The 22,031-nt window shown below is 41.3% G+C and overlaps 1 long non-coding RNA gene and 1 pseudogene across 3 annotated transcripts; one reads left to right on the forward strand and one right to left on the reverse strand.

The window, feature by feature from the left end:
• The first annotated feature begins 3,002 nt into the window (after positions 1 to 3,002).
• LOC110341095 lies at positions 3,003 to 10,160 on the forward strand. Of its 3 annotated transcripts, XR_002382985.2 has the most exons (5): positions 3,003 to 3,052; positions 4,918 to 5,037; positions 6,138 to 6,330; positions 6,929 to 7,107; positions 9,959 to 10,160. It is a non-coding gene; the product is annotated as an uncharacterized LOC110341095 (long non-coding RNA). The 3 variants fall into 3 exon arrangements; XR_002382984.2 differs by lacking the exon at positions 6,138 to 6,330; XR_002382986.2 differs by lacking the exons at positions 6,138 to 6,330; positions 9,959 to 10,160 and adding an exon at positions 7,700 to 9,236.
• Positions 10,161 to 10,986: 826 nt separating this feature from the next.
• Positions 10,987 to 11,569, reverse strand: LOC101842502 (annotated as a pseudogene).
• Between the last annotated feature and the right edge of the window lie 10,462 nt (positions 11,570 to 22,031).

Raw genomic sequence — 22,031 nt, forward strand, 5'->3', positions numbered from 1 at the left:
ATGTGGACCGTGTGGATCCAAATCTGGACTGTATTCTGGTTATTTTACCATCTAGAGAATACCCCTCAGGAATATTAATGCAGAGGGACGACATCATTCTAGAATGGGTATTTCTGCCACATAAACAAAATAAAAAATTGAAAACATATATAGAAAAGATATCTGATTTGATATTAAAAGGTAAATTAAGGCTTCGTCAACTGACTGGGAAAGACCCAGCTGAAATTATTGTACCGTTAACGAATGAGGAAATTTCCTCCTTATGGAAGGATAATGAGTATTGGCAAATAGCTTGCAGTGACTTTTTGGGAAGTATTAGTAATAACTATCCCAAAACAGAGAGAATCAAATTCATAAAGAAAACAATTTGGATTCTTCCACGTATCGTGAGGCAAACACCTATTTCTGGAGTTCTTACCTTCTACACGGATGCAAACAAATCAGGTAAGGCAGGGTATAAATCAGGAAATATAAGTAAAGTAGTTCAAAGCCCTTACAACTCCGTACAAAAGGCAGAGTTATATGCCATTCTCATGGTACTTAAAGACTTTACAGAGCCTCTCAATATAGTCACGGATTCTCAGTATGCAGAAAGAGTTGTCCTGCACATTGAGACTGCAGAATTTGTTCCTGATAATACAGAATTAACCTCATTGTTTTTACAATTGCAGGAAATCATCAGAAACAGGACTCATCCTATATATATAACACACATCAGATCCCATACAGGTCTGCCAGGTCCTCTGGCACAAGGCAATGATGAAATTGATCGTTTATTAGTAGGTAATGTGTTGGAAGCTTCAGAATTTCATAAGAAACACCATGTTAACAGCAAAGGTTTAAAGAAGGATTTTTCTATCACCTGGCAACAAGCCAAAGAAATAGTAAGAAATTGTCCCAGTTGCTCATTGTACAATCAAACTCCATTACCAGCAGGTTGTAATCCTAAAGGTGTTCACAGAAATGAACTTTTGCAAATGGATGTATTTCACTTCCCAGAATTTGGCAGTTTGAAATATGTACACCATACTATAGACACGTTCTCAGGCTTCCAATGGGCTACTGCCCTCAGCTCTGAAAAAGCTGACTCTGTTATTACACACCTCTTAGAGGTAATGGCTGTTATGGGTATACCTAAAACAATAAAAACTGACAATGGTCCAGCATATGTCTCCAGTAAATTGGAACAATTCTTCAAATATTATAATATAAAACATGTAACTGGTATACCTTACAATCCCACAGGACAAGCAATAATTGAAAGGTCTAACCGAACCTTAAAGGAGATGCTTCATAAACAGCCAGGGAAAACAAAGACACCTAGACACAGGTTACACAATGCTTTACTAACGTTGAATTTTCTTAATGCTGATGAAAAAGGACAAACTGCAGCAGAAAGACACTGGACTACAGAGAAGACTTCTGAACTGAACCAACCGGTGTATTTTAAGGATGTTATGACCTCAGTCTGGAAACCAGGATATGTGTTACGTTGGGGAAGGGGTTATGCTTTTGTTTCCACAGGAGAAGAAAAGGTTTGGGTTCCATCAAAATTAATTAAAATTCGATCAGAACAGAAAACATCTCAGGAGGAGGAAGATAACAGCCCATCTACAAATTCATAGTCCACAATGGGTAAAGTGACCTCCTAAAAGGAAAGAGAAGTGCTTTGTTTTTGTCCTCACAGGTAAACTCAGCAAAGAATACTGGACACATGGATTCCTGTAGAAGAATGAATAGCTACCCTGAGGACCATCAAACACACACTGTGTGGTATCAAAGTCTAAATCTCTCTATATTGCTTTTTCATAGTACACCTTTATCTTTATTTCTTCACATACCTCAGTTCCCATTCATTTAACTGAAACTGGCTTTGGAGTTGGATTGGCTCTCCTACTCTAAACCCAAGCATGTTATTTAAATACAATTCAGAATTTCTGTATTATATCAAAGAGCCATTGATATAAGACAGAAGAAATAAAATGAGGGACTGTTATCTATGGATTTCTTTTTCTGAACAGTCTAATTTCCTCCAGGTTTTCCATCTTCCCTATTGTCACCTCTTCTGTATGCTTACATATGAAAGTTAAAATATTTCTTTGTTAACAGTAATGTTCGAGTTTTCCAGAGAACAAGGGATTTCCTGACAGCAATCTTCAACTGCTTCCGAAAGAGAATGAGGATCCACTTCCTTGACTTCACCTGATTCGACTGGAGGCATCTGAATTGCCCCACATCATTGACTCCACCTGACAAGCACTATCCTGAAACTGGCTTGAAACTACATCACTCGACACAACTCCAGACCAAGGAACAGAAATAGCACATCTTCTACAATCTGACCAGAGCTTCAAGATAAGAGCTTCAATCAACACTAGAACCTCAGTCAGGAACTTCAATCAAGCAGCTCCTGCCATACTGAGACTGTCTGATCTACTCAGATTTTGTTATACTAACATTTTCTTTTCACAGGTCCCCATGAGATTATCATCGTCCCATCTCAGCAGGAAGTAGTTTTGAGAATTCCACGCCCCCTCTCCCTACTATTGATATTATAAGTTTACACCTGTTAGTGTTAGTTTTCCATTATTTTAGAGTTGGGATTGGAAGGAGGTGTTCATATTTGGGTGTTTCTTTAAGATAAGTTTAGGTTTAGATAGAATAGATGTTTGATACATTTTGTTCATGGACACAAGTTAGTTGTCCTTTTTTAGACTAAAAGGGGAATTGTAGGAGGAAGTCTGATGCTGCCATTAAACATGTGACTTACTAGAGGCGCATACAGATGAGGTAATAAAAGGGCGGTTTACCACACCGCTAACCACACCCACTTTAGGCAGGACTAAAGACGTATACGGCTGGACGTAAAGACGTATACATACGTAGGCGGAACTACGTCACTAGCCAAGCCCACTTTTGGGCATGGCTAGGGGCGTTACGGGGGAAGGCATAAAAGACAGCGCACAGGAAGTCTCGCTCTCTTTTCCTGGAGTTCGGCTTCCGGTCCAGTCGCTAGCTGAGATCTGCTGGGCTTCTCGGGGTTTGGTATCTTGTGAGTAATTTTCTATATAAAATACTTAGCCTTATTTTCAGTAATTGTGTGTCGTGTATCGTTACAGCGCCCGTAAAGCCAACAGGAAAGTTATCAGTCCAGCAATGCTGAACTCTAGGTGGGCAAATTTCATGTCCATGTATTTTTTCAGCAAGGTCTCAAATTTTGATACAGGTACACAAAAATGTATTTTATTTCTATTTACCAGCAGTAATAAGTGGGTGCTGAAACTTAAGGGTAGAAAATCATTTACAATTGTAAAAAAGAAAGGAAGGAAGGAAGAAAGACAGGCAGACAGATAGACTCAGGTGTAACACTAACAAAACATGACCAGTGTGGAAAAGTACACAATGATGAAAGATAATCAAAGAGAACCTAAGTAAATGGTGCTGGCAATGGGATAGATGCACACACTGGTGGAGCAGAATGGGGAGTCTAGAAACAGACCCACACAATTATGCCATATATGTAATATTTTAGGGTCCCTCCCCCTTACACAGCGACTCCCTATGTAACCCAGGCTAAGCCTGGATTCCTATGTTCACTATGCAGTTTATGCTGTCTGTAAGCTCTCCATTCTCCTGCCTTAGAACCCCCTAGTGCTAGGATTACAGGCATGTGTCACCATGCTCATCACAGGTGTGTGTGTGTGTGTGTGTGTGTGTGTGTGTGTGTACAAACAGATTCAACAGAAGAAAGAGCCTGTCCACCCATTATGCTAAAGTAAATAGGCATCCTTAGGCAGGAAGAGGCAACTCTGCCTTGATTTCATTCCTTGCTATGGATGAATCTGGGCTGTGCCCCACCACCTCAGGTTCCGAGCAGTTGGTTCCAGCTATTTCAAAGGGCTGTGAAGCCTGTAGGAAATACAATGAGGCTGGCAGAAGTGGAGCACTAAAGACAGCCTTAAAGCTATTCCCACCCCTGGCTGCCGCCTACCCTCTGTTTCCATCACCATGTGAACAGCTGCGGCTTCATGATCCTGCCACAGCAGAGGGATCCATGCTGACTTCCTCATCTATCTTGGACTGGTACTCCTTGAGAGCCCAAACACTTACTCCTTTATATCATCTCCCTCAGATATTCTGGTGATGGCATCACAAAAACACTCATATAGACAATACAAGCTCACAGTGACTCAGGGGTACAAATGAAAAATGAAGAACTGCAAAAGAAATAAATATATTTCATAGATGATAGGATTTGGGTTTATTTTTAGTTTCTTACTCTTGGTTATTATCGAGCAAAACAAGAAAACGATAAATTGGCTTCAGTGAGAAGGTTTTATTTTCCTTTGCCCCAGTGTCGCAGAGGAAACTTGAATAACTGTCCAGGTAGCCAGCTGTTTCTGTTGTTTCTTTTAATTTTGGAAGTAACTTGCTCTGTGCTTCCTGTCTACTAAGGTAATATATCCTTTTGGGGTCTTTGATGGAGTCAAAGACTACATAGTCATAGTTATAGTTTTCTTAGTTATGATAGAAGGTAAATTATGTACAGAGCTTTTAACTTATCATCAAGACAGAATAAATAATGGAGTATTTTCTCCAAATATGACAAATACAAATGGACTGGACATTGTAAAGCATTTGAAGTTTTTGTTCTCATACAGAGTAGCTTCCTTATATCTTATACTGGGGAAGCTGCATTAGCAGAGTGATGCCATGCTATGCTACCATGAAAATACATACTGCCTTAAGTCTGGAAAGCAAGGACCTAGTACACTAAGCTACCCTGCCCCAGTCTCCAACGGCCCAATGTCCTAGCTTTAGCTCTACCTAGGCCAATGTCAGTTAGACCTAAATGGCTCTCAGAGTAAAAGTAACATTACAATGTCATTTACATGCCAAATGTCCTCCCCATCCTAGGGCACTGAGGTTAACAGCTGCCGTGAAGATGACTGGGAAGAGCTACAAAGAGAGCAAAGAGCAGAACAAACTGGCCACTGTCAGGACACCTGGGATTCTTTGTCCTTTCACAGAAGAGACGTGAGTATTCTTTTCCCTCATAGCCTGTCCCTTGCCTCAGAGGGTCTGTTACCTGACGTCTGAAACGGCCCAACCCCAAACAGATAGAGGAAGTTACTCTGCAAGCTCTTCTCTTTCTGCTCCTATTTGGGGCCAAGAATAAAGGTTTTCCATGCTGTTCAGTCTTGTTACAACTTTAAAAGAAAACGGACCCAGTTTGGGATCAGAAATTGCAAACAGCTACTCGGGTGTGGTGGAATCTCTTGCTATTCAGAAAGGCCAGAGTTAAGATATCCCCACCTGTCCTTGGAGGGATTAACTCTATTTCCACAGGTGTGCTTATAAAACACAGACAATAATACATAACTCAGTCGGCTGTGAACTCACCTGCATGAAGACTTGCTCACTAATACAACTTCCTGTAATGGAGCAATGTCCCGCTCTGTAGCCAACAGCTTCTGCTGCACAAATTGACTCCTACCAGAGTCTTACCCAGGAGTTTATCATTGACAGGAACTTAGCTTTCACTTTGCTAAACGCCTTACAAAATGATCTTGCAATCGTTGCAAATAATCTCCCAAAGCAGGCTTCTACCTGTACACTGCTCTCCTTTCAATGGAGGAGTTTGAGGCACAGAGTGGCTGGGTTACTTAAGGCATCAGCCAATTGATCTCTGGTCTTGAATCTGTTCATTTAATTGTTTTTCTTCAGCCTCTTGCAGGTTTGGGCTTTCACACAACTTCATAGAATTTTCCTTCCCAAACTCTGTCCAAGGACCAGCTGGCTTCTCTTACTAGGCTAAGATTAAGTCAGGAGCGGTAACTTCCGGGCAGCCTTGCTTTACAGCTGTCAGGAACCTGCCTGCCCTCCTCCTCTGCTTCACCGTCTCTCCTAGGAATGGGAAATCTCTTCAGGGGTAAGTCTGTGACTCAGGGGCCTCCGCACTGCTCATTGTTTGAAATATTTCATATGCCATGTCCCACACAGAGATTATTGCAGCTATCTTCCTACAGTGGCTTTATTGGCATCTCTATGAAAAAACTATGTTCTTCCATTGGCATTAACTTCTGTTGACAAAGAGAAAGGGACAAAAAACCAATCAGTAATCATCTTTCCCTGAGGATTGGGTGCTGGCCAGCCGCTCAGGGTTGCCACTCACTGGATATGAAGAAGACACTCAACAGCAGGACACCCCCCGCCACTTGAAGAGTGCCCAGGACCTTCCTAGGAAACAAGAGAAAGGTGTCACACCTGGTGTCCCATGAGAACCTGGATTTGAGGCCCAGCTCTTACATCTCAGGCTTACGTATTTGAGTAAGGTCATAATCGCTCTTCGTAGATCTGCTTTGTTCATTTTGTAATGTGGAATTGACAACTACAGTCCTTCCAGGATCTTTGAAGGAAGCAGATGAGGCAAGACAGGACAGGTGCCTCCCACAGTACCTCACATGCAAGGAGAACTCAGCGATATTGCCATTGTATTCCTTGGGATTTGTAGTAAGTCAGGTAGAATGTGGAATGGTGATGGTGGTATTTTAATTATTATCTTCAAAATTGTCAGAGAAACTTCAAAAAGTACTCTGGGAAAGCTAACCTCCCATAAAAAAATATGCCTCAGATTCTCTGGATTTGTACAGTTGAAAATCAAACCAGCCAGGCATGGTGGCACACGCTATTAATCTGCTCTCCTGAGGCACAGACAGGTGAATCTTTGTAAGTTTGAGAGGCCATCCTGGTCCACATAGTAAGTTCTAGGCTAGCCAAGGCAATATAGTGACAGCCTGTCAAAAAAAAAATAAGAAAAGAAAAATAATAGGAAAAATTAACAAATTAAGTTAGCATATAACTGTAGAAATATTTTCTTTCTTTCAATTTGACTTTTTGTTTTGTTTTGTTTTGTTTTTCGAGACAGGGTTTCTCTGTATTGTTTTAAAAGCTGTCCTGGGACTCGCTCTGTAGACCAGACAGGCCTGGAACTCACAGAGATCCGCCCCAGTGCTGGGATTAAACGCATGCACCACCACCGCCTGGCTCAATTTGATGGTTTTTAGCTCTTTTATTTTTGCAGCTCTTGGAATTAAACCCAGCTATGTAAGTAGTCTATTGCTAAAACATACCTCTACTTCTTAATTATTCTGTTGCTGTTTTGGGTTTGTGGGGGTTTTATTTCTGTTTTCTTTTTAAATGAAAAAATATTTCTTCACTTTTCTACCTTTGCAATTTGGTCAACATCGTAACATCCACTTTTTTTTAAAAGATTTATTTATTTATTATGAATACAACATCCTGCCTCCATGTATGTCTGCACGCCAGAAGAGGCACCAGATCTTATTACAGATGGTTGTGAGCCACCATGTGGTTACTGGGAATTGAACTCAGAACCCCTGGAAGAGCAGTCAGTGCTCTTAACCTCTGAGCCATCTCTCCAGCCCCCATTATCCACTTTTTAAAATATTTTCAGTTTCCTTAGCTATAAAATAAGGCCCTAGGTCGCCCATGATAACGCACACAGTAATAGTTTATAAAATTGGAAACTGCCCTCAAAATACTAAATTTCAATGGCCCTAGTATAGGTCAGATCTGTGCTCTGTGCTTAGGATAGTCATAAAAGGAAGAATATTCCAGTCTAAAAGGAATAACAACCGAAGTTCTCCTTCTGTGTTTACATTTTATTTTCTGAAAGAGGACAAGCTGCAGGAAAGTGTGCAGATGTGAAGAGAAGTATTGGAAATCTGATATGTCGGACACTTGATGACATTGTCCCTGCTTCACAGAGAGACGGTGATGGTGAAGGACACAGAACAGTTCCCCATGACTATCCCAAGTTCCATCCCACGGGTCTGGGGTCCCTTAGATCCTAGACACTGAACTATTACTGAGTCAACAGTGATGACACATTGGCTTATATCTTACTGCCCCCCTGCTCTAGAATGTCCTAAGTACCTTTGCATAAAGTCTGGCCCACCTTCCAGCATCTTCCTTATGGGTAAATGACATGGTTCCCATGCCTTCTCTAGCTGGTCTCAGCCTCTCCTTGTGTTGTCTCCAGGTCCTATGAGTATCTCTCCTACATCAAACACTCACTGATGCCATTGTTTCTTCTGTCAATGTTTCCTTTATTTTAATCCGACCTGTCCCTGTTCTTTTAGTCTATCTACCCCATAGCTATTGTCTCAGTGTCCTACTGTGTTTGTTCTTTAAATCGTCATTGTCATGAGTCTCAGGATCCCAGGATACACACACACACACACACACACACACACACACACACACACACACACACACACCCTCAGGTGGCTTTGGCTCTTCAGCTGTGATTACCTCCGCACCAAATGGAGCTCTTAAATTCCCTGTACCTGAGTATCTGTCCCCAGCTGGGTTGCTCCTGCTGGAGAACCAGATTTGTTCAGCCTTTTTGTTTTTAAATTTTTTGTGAATTGTGTTCTGTTTGTTCTGTGACTCTGCAGAAATGTTTGAAGACAGTTTACAATAAAAATCTCCCTCTCTGTATCTCTCACACACATACAAACACACACACACACAGAGAGAGAGAGAGAGAGAGAGAGAGAGAGAGAGAGAGAGAGAGAGAGAGAGAGAGAGACATCTGAGTAATGGAGAAAGACAAAGAAAATAAGTATACAATAAGTATGCGTACTGTTTTTCTCAAGTGTCTCTCAAACCCACTTTCTAAAGACTCACAGACTGTCAAGGTTCATTGTCCACATTAGACCCTGAGTTAACAGTGCCATAACAGTGACAGGTTATGGCATAGACCCTCCATTAAAAAAAAAAGAGTTAAACATGTGCTGTATTTTTTAAATGTGAGTTATAAAAGGCATTGTCTTGGTTTAATCTCCTGCATTCACCAAAAGATCAGGCCCAAGATCAAAAGGTACTTACAGTAAAGTTATGTTGTCACCAAGCCACATTAACTAAGTTAATGTACCAACCTACTGAGAAATCAGAAGAGATAAAGAGCTAATTCCTCAGACCATTCTTTGCTTTCACATTTAGAAAGGACAACCTGAAGTAGCCCCATGTTGACCCCATCCACTATTTCTGTATTGTCTATCACCCGCCTGACAAGAAAGTAACTCTGAAATGACCAAACCGCTTGTTCTTTGATGCTTTTTCAGCCTTTCTTTGATCATAAAACAACCTCTCCTTTTACTCAATCCATCAGAACCGTTTTGTTTTGTTTTTAATGGAGTGGAAATTTGCTCTATCCTAAAGTTAAAAAACAAAGTGAGTTAAGATCTTTGAACTAAGCCGGGCTGTGGTGGTGCCCACCTTTAAACCCAGCACTCGAGAGGCAGAGGCAGGTGGATCTCTGTGAGTTCAAGACCAGCCTGATTTACAAGAGCTAGTGGACAGTCTCCAAAGTCACAGAGAAACCCTGTCTCGAAAACACCCCCCCAAAAAAATCTTTGAACTAGAATAGTTCTAGTCATATTCTTCTACACTGCTTGCATCGTACACTACTCCCATAACCAAAGTTCCCTTCACCCATCTGACCTTACTTGTTAAATAATGAAATGGAAATTTAAGGGGAGCATTCAACTTGTATTCTTTCCCTACCAATATATAGTAAATTTGAAAAGAAAGAAAGCAGGACTTATATAAGTCACATTGGGCTAATAGAATCTAAAACTACAGTTCAAACAATCTTAGAAGACGTTTAGGGAGGTTGTAATGACTTAGTTGTCAGCTTGATGACATGTAGAATCAACTACAACCTCAGGTGTCAGTGTGCCTGGGAAGGTGTTACCTAATCAGATTATTTGAGATGGGGAGACCCAGCCTAAACCTGGGCTATGCCTTCTGATGGCAATCCACATAAACCACATGGAAGAGTGAAGTATGTGCTTTTTGCCTGCTTGCCCTCACTGCCACGGGCAAGTCTGTCTATCCTGTTGCTTAGTCACTCTTTTGCCCATATTAGGACTAACTTCCTTGGGATTCAAAATAGACTGAAGACCAGCAGCTCTCCAGGAACCTTCTGGGACTCCAGCACCAGAGTGGTTCTGTTGAGACATCCAGCCTTGGAGACTAAACAACTGTCAACCTTTATTTGTGAAACGCCCTTTGTTGGACTACCTGGACCACAGCCTGTAAATCCACCTAATAAATCCCATATAGATACATATTTACCTAATGAGTCCCATATATAGTCAGTTCTGTTTCTTTAGAGAACCCTGACTAACACAAGTATATTTGTTTAACTTAAAAAAGTATATGGAAATTTTCATTATGAAGAGATTTAGATTAATAATCAGGATATTATTCATCCTCATTGGTGATCAATGATAGAAAATGTGACATCATTTTGAGGATGATGTAACATTAAAATGGAGTGTTGCTATATGTCCACTCAAGTGTCAAAAGTAAAGATATTTAAAGCATTGAATACTGGAGAGGAGATCGAATAAACTGCACCCTGACCAGTGTGCAAATCAGTATAAATACTGATTTTGTGTGAGTATGGCACATGTGCACATTTGTATGCAAGGACATACACATCTGTGTATTTGTGGATGCCCGAAGATGTTGGCTATCCGGTTTTATTACTCTCCAACTTATTCTCTTAAGACAGAGCTGGGCGTTGGTGGTGCACGCCTTTAATCCCAGCACTTGGGAGGCAGAGGCAGGCGGGTCTCTGTGAGTTCCAGGCCAGCCTGGTCTACAGAGCTAGTTCCAGGACAGCCTCCAAAACAATACAGAGAAACCCTGTCTCGAAAAACCAAAAAAAACAAAACAAAACAAAACAAAAAAAAAAACACAGAGACTCTCACTCTCTCATTGACCCTGCAGTTAGGCTGACAACCAGCAATCCTCTGTTATCCTGTCACCACTTCTGTTTACACTGTGGCATTGGGGTTATAGGCAAGCAAGACCTCACCCAGCTTCCCCGCCCCTACCCCTATTTTTGTGGTTTTATTTCTACACAAATAAAACATACACATGAGCCATCTACTCATTTTCTTCACTGTGCAGCCTGGCTTTGGGATTAGTGACACTGATGACCAGCTGCACTGTTCTTTCTAGGATGGCTTTGTGGTTCTTGTGAGTGATCACAGCGCAGTAAGTTTGGCTGCACATCAGCAGCACTTCCGGCTCCATGACACGGTGGACTATAAGCTTCCGGAAGCCACTGGGCAGCACGTACTTGGTTTTTTTTTTTGCTGCTCCCATAACCGATGTTGGGCATCAGGATCTGGCTCCTGAATCTTGTCCTCACCCTGTTGTCTGTACTCTGGGTGTCAGCCAGTTTTGACTAATTCGGAAATGTCAGTTTGACTGCTGCCGGATGAGCTCCTCGGTCCTCCTTTTGAGAATCTCAGGCTTTGCTAGAGGCAGGAGGGCAAGCACACCTGATGCCTCAAAAGAGATGGCGGTTACCTTGAGAGCCAAGTAAGAATGAAGGGACGGTAGTGTGCAAAGGACGATGGGACCCACAGACAACTTTTTTTGGGGGGGGGGGTTCGAGACATGGTGTAGGGAAAAGGGACCAGTCAAAGAAACATACCCTAAAACCACTGCCAAACGAACACATTGTATCTCTGGAATCAGAGTCAGTGAAAGAAAGGCACCCTGGCCCTAAAATTGGAGCCAAAAGGCTAAAAAGGACCAGAGAAAAAACACACTTTGGCCCTGAAACCAGAGCCAAATCTGACCCTAATCCTGTGTAAAAAAGTAACCAATCCAGGAGCAGAGCTCTAGCCAATCTGAGCTCAGCACTGAAATCGGACCAATCCCTACTCTGGAAAAACTTTCCCACCCCCAAGAATCCCTTGGCTCCCGAGTGCCAGAATACCTGACCCACTCCTGTTCCATCCTGTCCAGACCCATCCTGAAACGCTTACACATGGTTTCTCTGTATTGTCCTAAAACTCACTCTGTAGACCAAGCTGGCCTTAAACTCACAGAGATCCACCAGCCTCTGCCTCCTGAGTGCTGGGATTAAAGGCGTGCACCACCAATGCTTGGCCACAGCCAGCTTTTTATGTGAATTCTGGAGATTTGAACTCAAGCCCTCATGCTTACACAGCAAGTGCTTTTATTTGCTGAGCCATCTCTCAATTCCTAGTACAACTACTTTAATAAACATCTTAGCAGTTTCTTAAAAAGCTAAAACATAGATATAGTTCATAATATAACAAATCTATGCCTAGCTATTCATCCAAGAAAAAAATGAATTGTCTATAAAAGTCCTTGTATGTCGGGTGGTGGTGGCGCATGCCTTTAATCCCAGCACTCAGGAGGCAGAGGCTGGCAGATCTCTGTGAGTTCGAGGCCGGGCTGGACCGACAGCCTCCAAAACAATACAGAGAAACCCTGTCTCGTAAAAAACCAAAAAAAAAAAAAAAAAAAACGGGCATTGGTGGCGCGCGCCTTTAATCCCAGCACTTGGGAGGCAGAGACAGGCGGATCTTTGTGAGTTCGAGACCAGCCTGGTCTACAAGAGCTAGTTCCAGGACAGCCTCCAAAGCCACAGAGAAACCCTGTCTCGAAAAACCAAAAAAAAAAAAAAAAAAAAAAAGTCCTTATATGTAAGTGTTCATTGTAGATTTATTTATATCCAAACCCCAAAACAAACAACAAGATGTCTCAGTGGGCAAAGGGACTTGCTGCCAAGTCTCAAGACTCCCAGAGGCAGGCTATCATCTGACTTCCACATGTACAGACATACAGTACAGACATTGTACAGACATGTACAATAAATATAATGATATCTTTAAACCTTTAAATATTTTATTTTAGTTTTTGTATGTGTTTTGCCTGTATATACAAAGAACTGAACTCCGGTCTTCTGCAACAGCAGCAAATGCTCTTAACAGCTAAACCATCTCTCCTTAATTTAAAACAAACAAACAAACAAACAAACAGCAACAAAACGGACTTCCATATTTCCCAGCTGCTGCCCTGTAAGCCTGGAAAACGATTGTCCCGGCAAGATATACCTATGGGTGGAATAGTGGCACAGAATTTCTAGAAGTAACCAATAACTTTCTGATTGGGTTTCAGGCAAGAGCCACAGGAGGAAATACATACCTGATACAGTAAATCTTATCAAGAACCAATGGTTGGGTAACTTATAGATTCTAGGGGTGAACCTACTACTATTATTTTGCTAAATTGATATTGTATCAAAATTCTCTCTGGGCTCATCAGAGAAGTTTCTTTGTGCAGTAGATGGCAGTTAAGGCAGAAACTCACAATTGGTCAAAGAACAGAGTAAAAAGTGTCTGTGGAGTACTCATCCAAAAATGGAACAACTATATTCCTTCTTGAAAGACCATCACAGAAGAGGGTATGAACAAATTGTAAGAGCCAGAGGTTTGAAGACACTGTGTTTTCAAACATGACTGCACTCACTGAATCACAGCAGCCGTGGTTGTTGTGATCAAGTCAAAGAACATTCTAGTGTAGAGGACGAAAGGTTTCAGGAGTCCCAACCCTAACCAAGGAACAATTGACCTTTGATGGCTTCTTAGGGAAGGAAAGTCAGTTTTTAAGGGTGTTGTCCCTGGTAAACTGACCATGCTCCTGGGATGGCCCCACACCCTTGAGTATATAAACAGCACAAATTGGACTCAGTATGTTATAAATTGAAAAAAAAAAGATGACGTAGAGCTGGGATGGAGTTAAAGTGGATCTGGAAGGACTTGGGAAAGTAGTCAGGGTAAATAGGATCAAAATATATTATGTGCATGTATGAAATTTTCAAAGAATGAATAAAAATGTTATATTAAAAAAAACAGGGATCCAAATCTAGAAACAGGAGAATGGTAAACATACTATGACATGCTTATGTTGTATAATAGTGAAAAACCTCGGCATCAAAGCGCCGGGCACTGAACCGAACCCTTTGCCCAAGAACCGGGGCCAGACCACTGGCTGCAAATGCAAGAGGTGATTTATTGAGTACACAGGCGCCTGTGGATGCTACTGCAACTCGGGTGCAGAGCATACCGGGCTTTCAGGGAGTACAATATTTATAGAGTTTCAATGGTTACATAAGTAACAGGCATTTCATTGGCTCATCTTGGGGGCAGGGGTAGTTCCCACGGACTAAGTTTCCTGGTATTACTTTATGAAAGACCCAGGCATACTTCAGCAATTATTATCCTGGTCTCATGACTACTATGGTGATCATAGACACAACTGGGGGCAAGGGTAGTTGCCAAGGACTAGGTGTCCTGGTATTGTCATATGAAAGTTCCCAGCACGCTTCAGTAATTATTATCCGGGTCCCATGATTGCTATAGTGATCAGACACAATTGGGGGCCAGGGTAGTTGCCAAGGACTAGGTTTTCTAGTATTGTCATATGAAAGTTCCCAGCATGCTTCAGCAATTATTATCCGGGTCCCATGACTGCTATAGTGATCACAGACATCCTGTTTTGAGGGTGAGACACCTGGTCTGGGTTTCTTTCATTAGGCAACGGCCTGGCCTTGCTTTTCTTTTCCTAGGGGGTCCTGGGTAGGGGTCTTTCAATAGCATTCAGCAATACAATGTAACACTCTTAACATAAAAAACAACATGGTTAAGTTTCAAAAAGATTATATATGTAGTGCATTATACCTATTTGAAATAGGAAATATAGTGATGGGCATCAGATCTTTAGTTGTTCCTCTGAGGGGAGAATTGATATATACATAGAAAAACTTCCTTAAAACCTAGCCATTACACTACTTCACATTAAATATTCACCAATAGAGTCCAGCGAAGCGGCGGTTCTTCCAGCAGCATCAGGTAAACAGGCCAGCTTCCCGGCCTGTGCTCCAGTGCCTGCAGATCCCCTGGGACCTGCACAGAGCTCCCAATCCCTGCGGGAGCCAAGCACCCCAGACTCCGGATCTTCGCTCACACCAACGAGACCAGGAAAGAAGAGGAGGCTGGGAGACCAGCGAAGCGGTGGTTCTTCCAGCAGCATCAGGTAAACAGGCCGGCTTCCCGGCCTGTGCTCCAGTGCCTGCAGATCCCCTGGGAACTGCACAGAGCTCCCAATCCCGGCGGGAGCCAAGCACCCAGACCCCAGGTCTTCTCTCCCACCAACGAAACCAGGAAACCAGAGGACCCAGGGAGACCAGGGGAGTAGCTGTTCAGGATCAAGTACAACAGGACCCAGCATAGGGTCCAGGGGACCAGGTAAGAGGATAAGCGCCCCAGATTCCTGTTCTTCTTCTCCACCCACGGGACCAGCATTCGGACAAGGAATAGAAGAACCACCAGATTATTGGACTTGCTAGCACCCACCAAAAGGGAACGCTGGTCCCCAGACCAGTAAGGGGCTCTTTCTGTACCCACTAGAAGAAGAGATGGGAAAGAGACAATACAAAAACACAGTCAGCAACAGAAAAACAAATATGACACCACCAGATTCTAGAGACTCCACGCCAGCAAGACCCCAACATTCCAATGCGGACGAAGCAGAAGAGAATGACCTTAAAAGCACTTTCATGAAAATGATAGAGGCCCTAAAAGAGGATATTGGAAAATCCCTCAAAGAAATGGAAGAAAAAACAAACCAAAAAATGCAAGAATTGGAAGAAAAAACAAACCAAAAAAGGCAGAAAATGGAAGAAGAAATGAAGCAAAAAATGCAAGAAATGGAAGAAAAAACAAAGCAAAAAATGCAAGAATTGGAAGAAGAATCATACCAAAAAAGGCAGGAAATGGAAGAAGAAACAATGCAAAAAATGCAAGAAATGGTAGAAAAAACAAAGCAAAAAATGAAAAAAATGGAAGAAGAAACAAACCAAAAAAGGCAGGAAATGGAAGAAGAAACAAAGCACAAAATGCAAGAAATGGAACAAAAAACAAACCAAAAAATGCAAGAAATGGAAGAAAGAACAAACCAAAAAATTCATAAAAGGCAACAAACGGACGAACAGATAAACAGAAAATTGCAAGAAGCAATGCAAACACTGCAAGGGTTGAAAACTGAAATAGAGTCATTAAAAAAAACACAATCTGAAGAAAGGCAGAAAATAGAAAAGCTGGACAAACAGACAGGCACTACCAATACAAGCATTACCAACAGAATAGAAGAGATGGAAGAGAGAATCTCAAGTGTTGAAGATACGCTAGGAGAAATGGATTTATCAACCAAAGAAAACCTTAAATCCAACAAATCCTTAACACAAAACATCCAGGAAATATGGGACACCATGAAAAGACCAAACCTAAGAATAATAGGTATAGAAGAAGGAGAAGAAATCCAGCTCAAAGGGGCAGAAGGCATATTCAACAAAATCATAGAAGAAAACTTTCCCAACCTTAAGAAAGACATGCCAATGAAGGTACAAGAAGCCTACAGAACACCAAATAGAGTGGACCACAAAAAAAAAATCCCCTCGCCACATAATAATCAAGACCCCAAACATACAGAATAAAGAAAGAATATTAAGAGCAGCTAAGGAAAAAGGTCAAGTAACATATAAAGGCAGACCTATCAGAATTACACCTGATTTCTCCATGGAAACGCTGAAAGCCAGAAGGTCCTGGATAGATATTCTACCTACACTAAGAGACCACGGATGCCAGCCCAGACTACTATACCCGGCAAAGCTCTCAATCACTATAGACGGAGAAAACAAGATATTCCATGACAAAACTAGATTCAAGCAATATGTGTCCACTAACCCAGCCCTACAGAAAATTTTGGAAGGAAAACTCCAACCCAAGGAAGCTAACTACAACCAGAAAAACATAAGCATTAGAGAATCTCTCTCTACCAACAGCCAAAAGAACAAAGGGGTGAAATTCCACACATAATTCCACCAACAACAACCATCGCAAATCGAAGAAGGATGAGCAATCATTGGTCATTAATATCCCTCAATATTAATGGCCTTAACTCACCCATAAAAAGACACAGACTAGCAGATTGGATTGGAAGACAGAACCCTTCCTTCTGCTGCATACAGGAAACACACCTCACCCTTAAAGACAGACATTACCTGAGAATTAAAGGTTGGGAAAAAATTTTTCAATCGAATGGACCCAAGAAACAAGCCGGGGTAGCAATCCTAATATCTAACAAACTAGACTTTAAAATAAAATCAATCAAAAGAGATGAAGGAGGTCATTACATACTCATCACAGGTGAAACCCACCAAGAGGAAGTGTCTATTCTGAACATCTATGCCCCAAATACAAAGGCATCCACATTTGTTTAAAAAACATTATTAGAACTTAAATCTCATCTAAAGCCCCACACAGTTATAGTGGGAGATTTCAACACACCACTCTCACCACTAGACAGGAATACCAAACAGAAACTCAACAAAGAAGCAAAAGGGCTAATAGAAGTAATGACCCAACTGGGATTAACAGATATCTATAGAACATTTCATCCACATAAAAAAGAATATACCTTCTTCTCACCACCACATGGAACCTTCTCAAAAATCGATCATATACTTGGCAACACATCAAACCTCAGCAGCTACAAAAAAATTGGAATAACTCCATGCATCTTATCAGACCACCATGCTTTAAAATTAGAATTCAACAACAACACAAATTGCAGAAAACCTACAAACTCATGGAAATTGAATAATGCTCAACTGCACCATCCCTGGGTCAAAGAGGAAATAAAAAAAGAAATTAAAGACTTCCTCGAATTCAATGAGAATGAAGACACAACACACCCAAACCTATGGGACACTTTGAAAGCAGTGCTACGGGGGAAGTTCATAGCGCTAAATGCTCACATGAAGAAACAGGAGAACAGTTATACCAGAGAATTAACATCACAGCTGAAAGCTCTAGAACACAAAGAAGCACACTCCCCCAGGAGGAGTAGACGCCAGGAAATAATCAAATTGAGGGCTGAAATCAATAAAGTAGAAACCAGGAAAACAATACAAAGAATCAATGCAACGAAGAGTTGGTTCTTTGAGAAAATCAACAAGATAGACAAACCTTTGTCCAAACTTACCAAACAGCAGAGAGTGAACACGCAAATTAACAAAATTAGAAATGAAAAGGGGGACATAACAACAGACTCTGAGGAAATCCAGAGAATCATTAGGTCATACTTTGAAACCCTGTACTCCACAAAATTCGAAAATTTAAAGGAAATGGATGACTTCCTGGACAGCTATCAATTGCCAAAACTAAATCAAGAACAGATAAGCAATTTAAATAGACCTATAACCCCTATGGAAATAGAAGCTGTCATCAAAAGTCTCCCAACCAAAAAAAGCCCAGGTCCAGATGGCCTCAGTGCAGAATTCTACCAGAAATTCAAAGAACAGCTTATACCAATTCTTCTCAAAGTGTTCCACACAATAGAAGCAGAAGGGTCTTTGCCAAACTCTTTCTATGAGGCTTCAATAACCTTGATCCCCAAGCCACACAAAGATACAACTAAGAAAGAGAACTTCAGACCAATATCCCTCATGAACATTGATGCAAAAATACTCAATAAAATACTGGCAAATCGGATCCAAGAACACATCAAAACAATCATTCACCACGATCAAGTAGGTTTCATCCCAGGAATGCAGGGATGGTTCAACATACGAAAATCCATCAACGTAATCCACCATATAAACAAGCTGAAAAACAAAAATCACATGATCATCTCACTAGATGCTGAAAAAGCCTTTGACAAAATCCAACACCCCTTCATGATAAAGGTCTTGGAGAGATCTGGGATAACAGGGACATACTTAAACATAATAAAAGCTATATACAGTAAACCAACAGCCAACATCAAACTAAATGGACAGAAACTCAAGGCAATTCCTCTAAAATCAGGAACAAAACAAGGCTGTCCACTCTCTCCATACCTTTTCAACATGGTACTTGAAGTCCTAGCTATTGCCATACGACAACAAAGGGGGATCAAGGGGATACAAATTGGGAAGGAAGAGGTCAAACTTTCACTGTTTGCAGACGATATGATAGTTTACATCAATGACCCAAAGAACTCTACCAGGGAACTCTTACAGCTGATTAACACCTTCAGCAAAGTGGCAGGCTACAAGATCAACTCAAGAAAATCAGTAGCCCTACTATATACAGATGATAAAAGGGCTGAAAGAGAAATCAGAGAAACATCACCCTTTACAATTGCCACAAACAACATAAAATACCTTGGGGTAACGCTAACCAAACAAGTGAAAGACCTGTATCGTAAGAACTTTGAATCTTTAAAGAAAGAAATTAAAGAAGCCCTCAGAAAATGGAAAGATCTCCCATGCTCTTGGATAGGTAGGATCAATGTAGTAAAAATGGCAATCCTGCCAAAAGCAATCTACAGATTCAATGCAATCCCCATTAAAATCCCAGCACAGTTCTTCACAGACCTTGAAAGAACAATAATCAATTTTGTATGGAAAAACAAAAGACCCAGGATAGCCAAAACAACCCTGTTCAACAAGGCAACGTCCGGAGGCATCACCATCCCTGACCTCAAGCTCTATTATAGAGCTATAGTCCTGAAAACAGCTTGGTATTGGCACAAAAATAGACAGGTAGACCAATGGAATCGAATTGAAAACCCGGGTATTAACCCACACACGTACGAACATCTGATCTTTGACAAAGAAGCTAAAAATATACAATGGAATAAAGAAAGCATCTTCAACAAATGGTGCTGGCATAATTGGAGACTGGCATGTAGAAGAATGCAGATCGATCCATGTCTATCGCCATGCACAAAACTTAAGTCCAAATGGATCAAAGACCTCAACATAAATCCAGCCACACTGAACCTCTTAGAAGAGAAAGTGGGTGGTACCCTTGAACGAATTGGTACAGGAGACAGCTTCTTGAACATAACACCAGTAGCACAGGCAGTAAGATCAACAATTAATAAATGGGACCTACTGAAACTGAGAAGCTTCTGTAAGGCAAAGGACACAGTCAGCAAGACAAAAAGGCAGCCCACAGAATGGGAAAAATATTCACTAATCCCACATCTGACAGAGGGTTGATCTCCAAAATTTACAAAGAACTCAAGAAGCAAGTCTCCAAAACACCAAAGGACCCTATTAAAAAGTGGGCTGCAGAACTAAATAGAGAGTTTTCAATAGAGGAGTCTAAAATGGCTGAGAGGCACTTGAGAAAGTGCTCAACATCCTTAGCCATCCGGGAAATGCAAATCAAAACAACTCTCAGATACCATCTCACCCCTGTCAGAATGGCTAAAATCAAAAACACCAATGACAATTTATGCTGGAGAGGATGTGGTGAAAGGGGGACACTCCTCCATTGCTGGTGGGAGTGCCAACTGGTTCAGCCACTTTGGAAATCAGTGTGGAGATTCCTCAGAAAAATGGGAACAAACCTACCACAAGACCCAGCAACTCCACTCTTAGGCATATATCCAAAAGATGCCCATTCATACAACAAAGAGGTCTGTTCCACTATGTTCATAGCAGCTTTATTTGTAATTGCCAGAACGTGGAAGCAACCTAGATGTCCCTCACCTGAAGAGTGGATAGAGAAAATGTGGTACATCTACACAATGGAGTACTATTCAGCAGAAAAAAATAATGGAATCATGAGATTCGCAGGCAAATGGATGACACTAGAAGAAACCATCCTGAGTGAGGTAACCCAGTCACAAAAAGAGAAACATGGCATGTACTCTCTCATATATGGATTTTAGACATAGATCTGGGGAGTGCCAGCCTACAATCCTATGGCCAGAGAGTCTGGGAAACAGAAACTTTATTTAGTGGCTGATCGAAGAAGAGGCAGACTCCCTTGGTTAAGTACTGAGCTGAACTCAAGAAAGCCAGTAACAGAGAGGGAGGACTGATGATCAAAGGGATTAAGACTGGGCTGGTTTAACCCCCAGAAACAGCTGACCAGACAAAGGTTAACTCTTGAATCCCAGGCATTAGCCTGGGAAGCCAGCATGGGACTGATCAAGACCCCCTGAATCTGGGTGTCAGTGAAGAGGCCTAGGGAATCTATTGAGCCTTGGGCAGCAGATCAGTACCCATCCCAAGTATACACACGGACTTTCGACTCCAATAGAACAATGTGAGGTGCACTCTCACCCAGAACTCTTGGGAAAGGGTCTAGGCCCTGCCCTATATAAAATGACACACTATGGACACCCCCATGGAGGGCCTCACCCTCCCTGGAGAAATGAGAGGATAACGTGGGGGGGGAGGGGAGGGCACGGGAGGAAGGGAGGGAATGGGAGAGGGACCTGGAACTGACTTGTGAAGTAACCTTGATTCTTATCTAAAGTTAAACTGGAAAATAAAATTAAAAAAAATAAATAAATAAAAATATTCACCAATAAATGAACTCCCAAAGCTACTGTTTAGAGACTTAAACTAGATTGTATTGTTGGTCGTGCAGTGTCTGACTGTGTGAAACTCACTGAAAAGTTTCCTAACCGTGAGTGGATTTCATGACTTGTCAATTGTATCTCAAACACTGTGGAGTGAAAAGATAGCACACATAAGATTGCAAAGAAAGATAACCACTCACGGATTTGGGATACATCATTTCTTCAGGGAAATTTAGTGATGTGTGTCAAGACACTTAAAAGAAGTGTGCTTTCTGGCCAAGAAATTCCATTTCAGAAATTTTTGACAGGAAAGCATCCGAGGACATGCACAGAGATTTATTTTGACAGATGTATGCTGAAATGCCATTTGTTATAGACAAAACTTGAAAGCAATTTAACAACTACCAGTAGAACACCAGTGAAATATGTATGAATGTATGTGCATATACAGATATAAAATAACATTGAAAACTAATAATAGTCAATTAAAAATTATAATAAAAATGCATGTTGTAAAATATACAGAAAACACTATGAGCAGTCTTATTATATATTCCATAGCACCTTTATATTGTGCTGTGTTATTATTCCATATATACTAATACTACACTTAACTAGAATATATTGTGAAGATATATAGTGGTCAAGTGGGACGTGATAGGATTAAGACCAAACTTTTCTATCCCTTTTTCCTAAATATGTGTACATTTGAAAACACATATGTTGGGGAAGTCTTATGCTAA

This window comes from Mesocricetus auratus, unplaced genomic scaffold (genome assembly GCF_017639785.1).
Source record: "Mesocricetus auratus isolate SY011 unplaced genomic scaffold, BCM_Maur_2.0 Super-Scaffold_100676, whole genome shotgun sequence".
Taxonomy (NCBI): domain Eukaryota; kingdom Metazoa; phylum Chordata; class Mammalia; order Rodentia; family Cricetidae; genus Mesocricetus; species Mesocricetus auratus.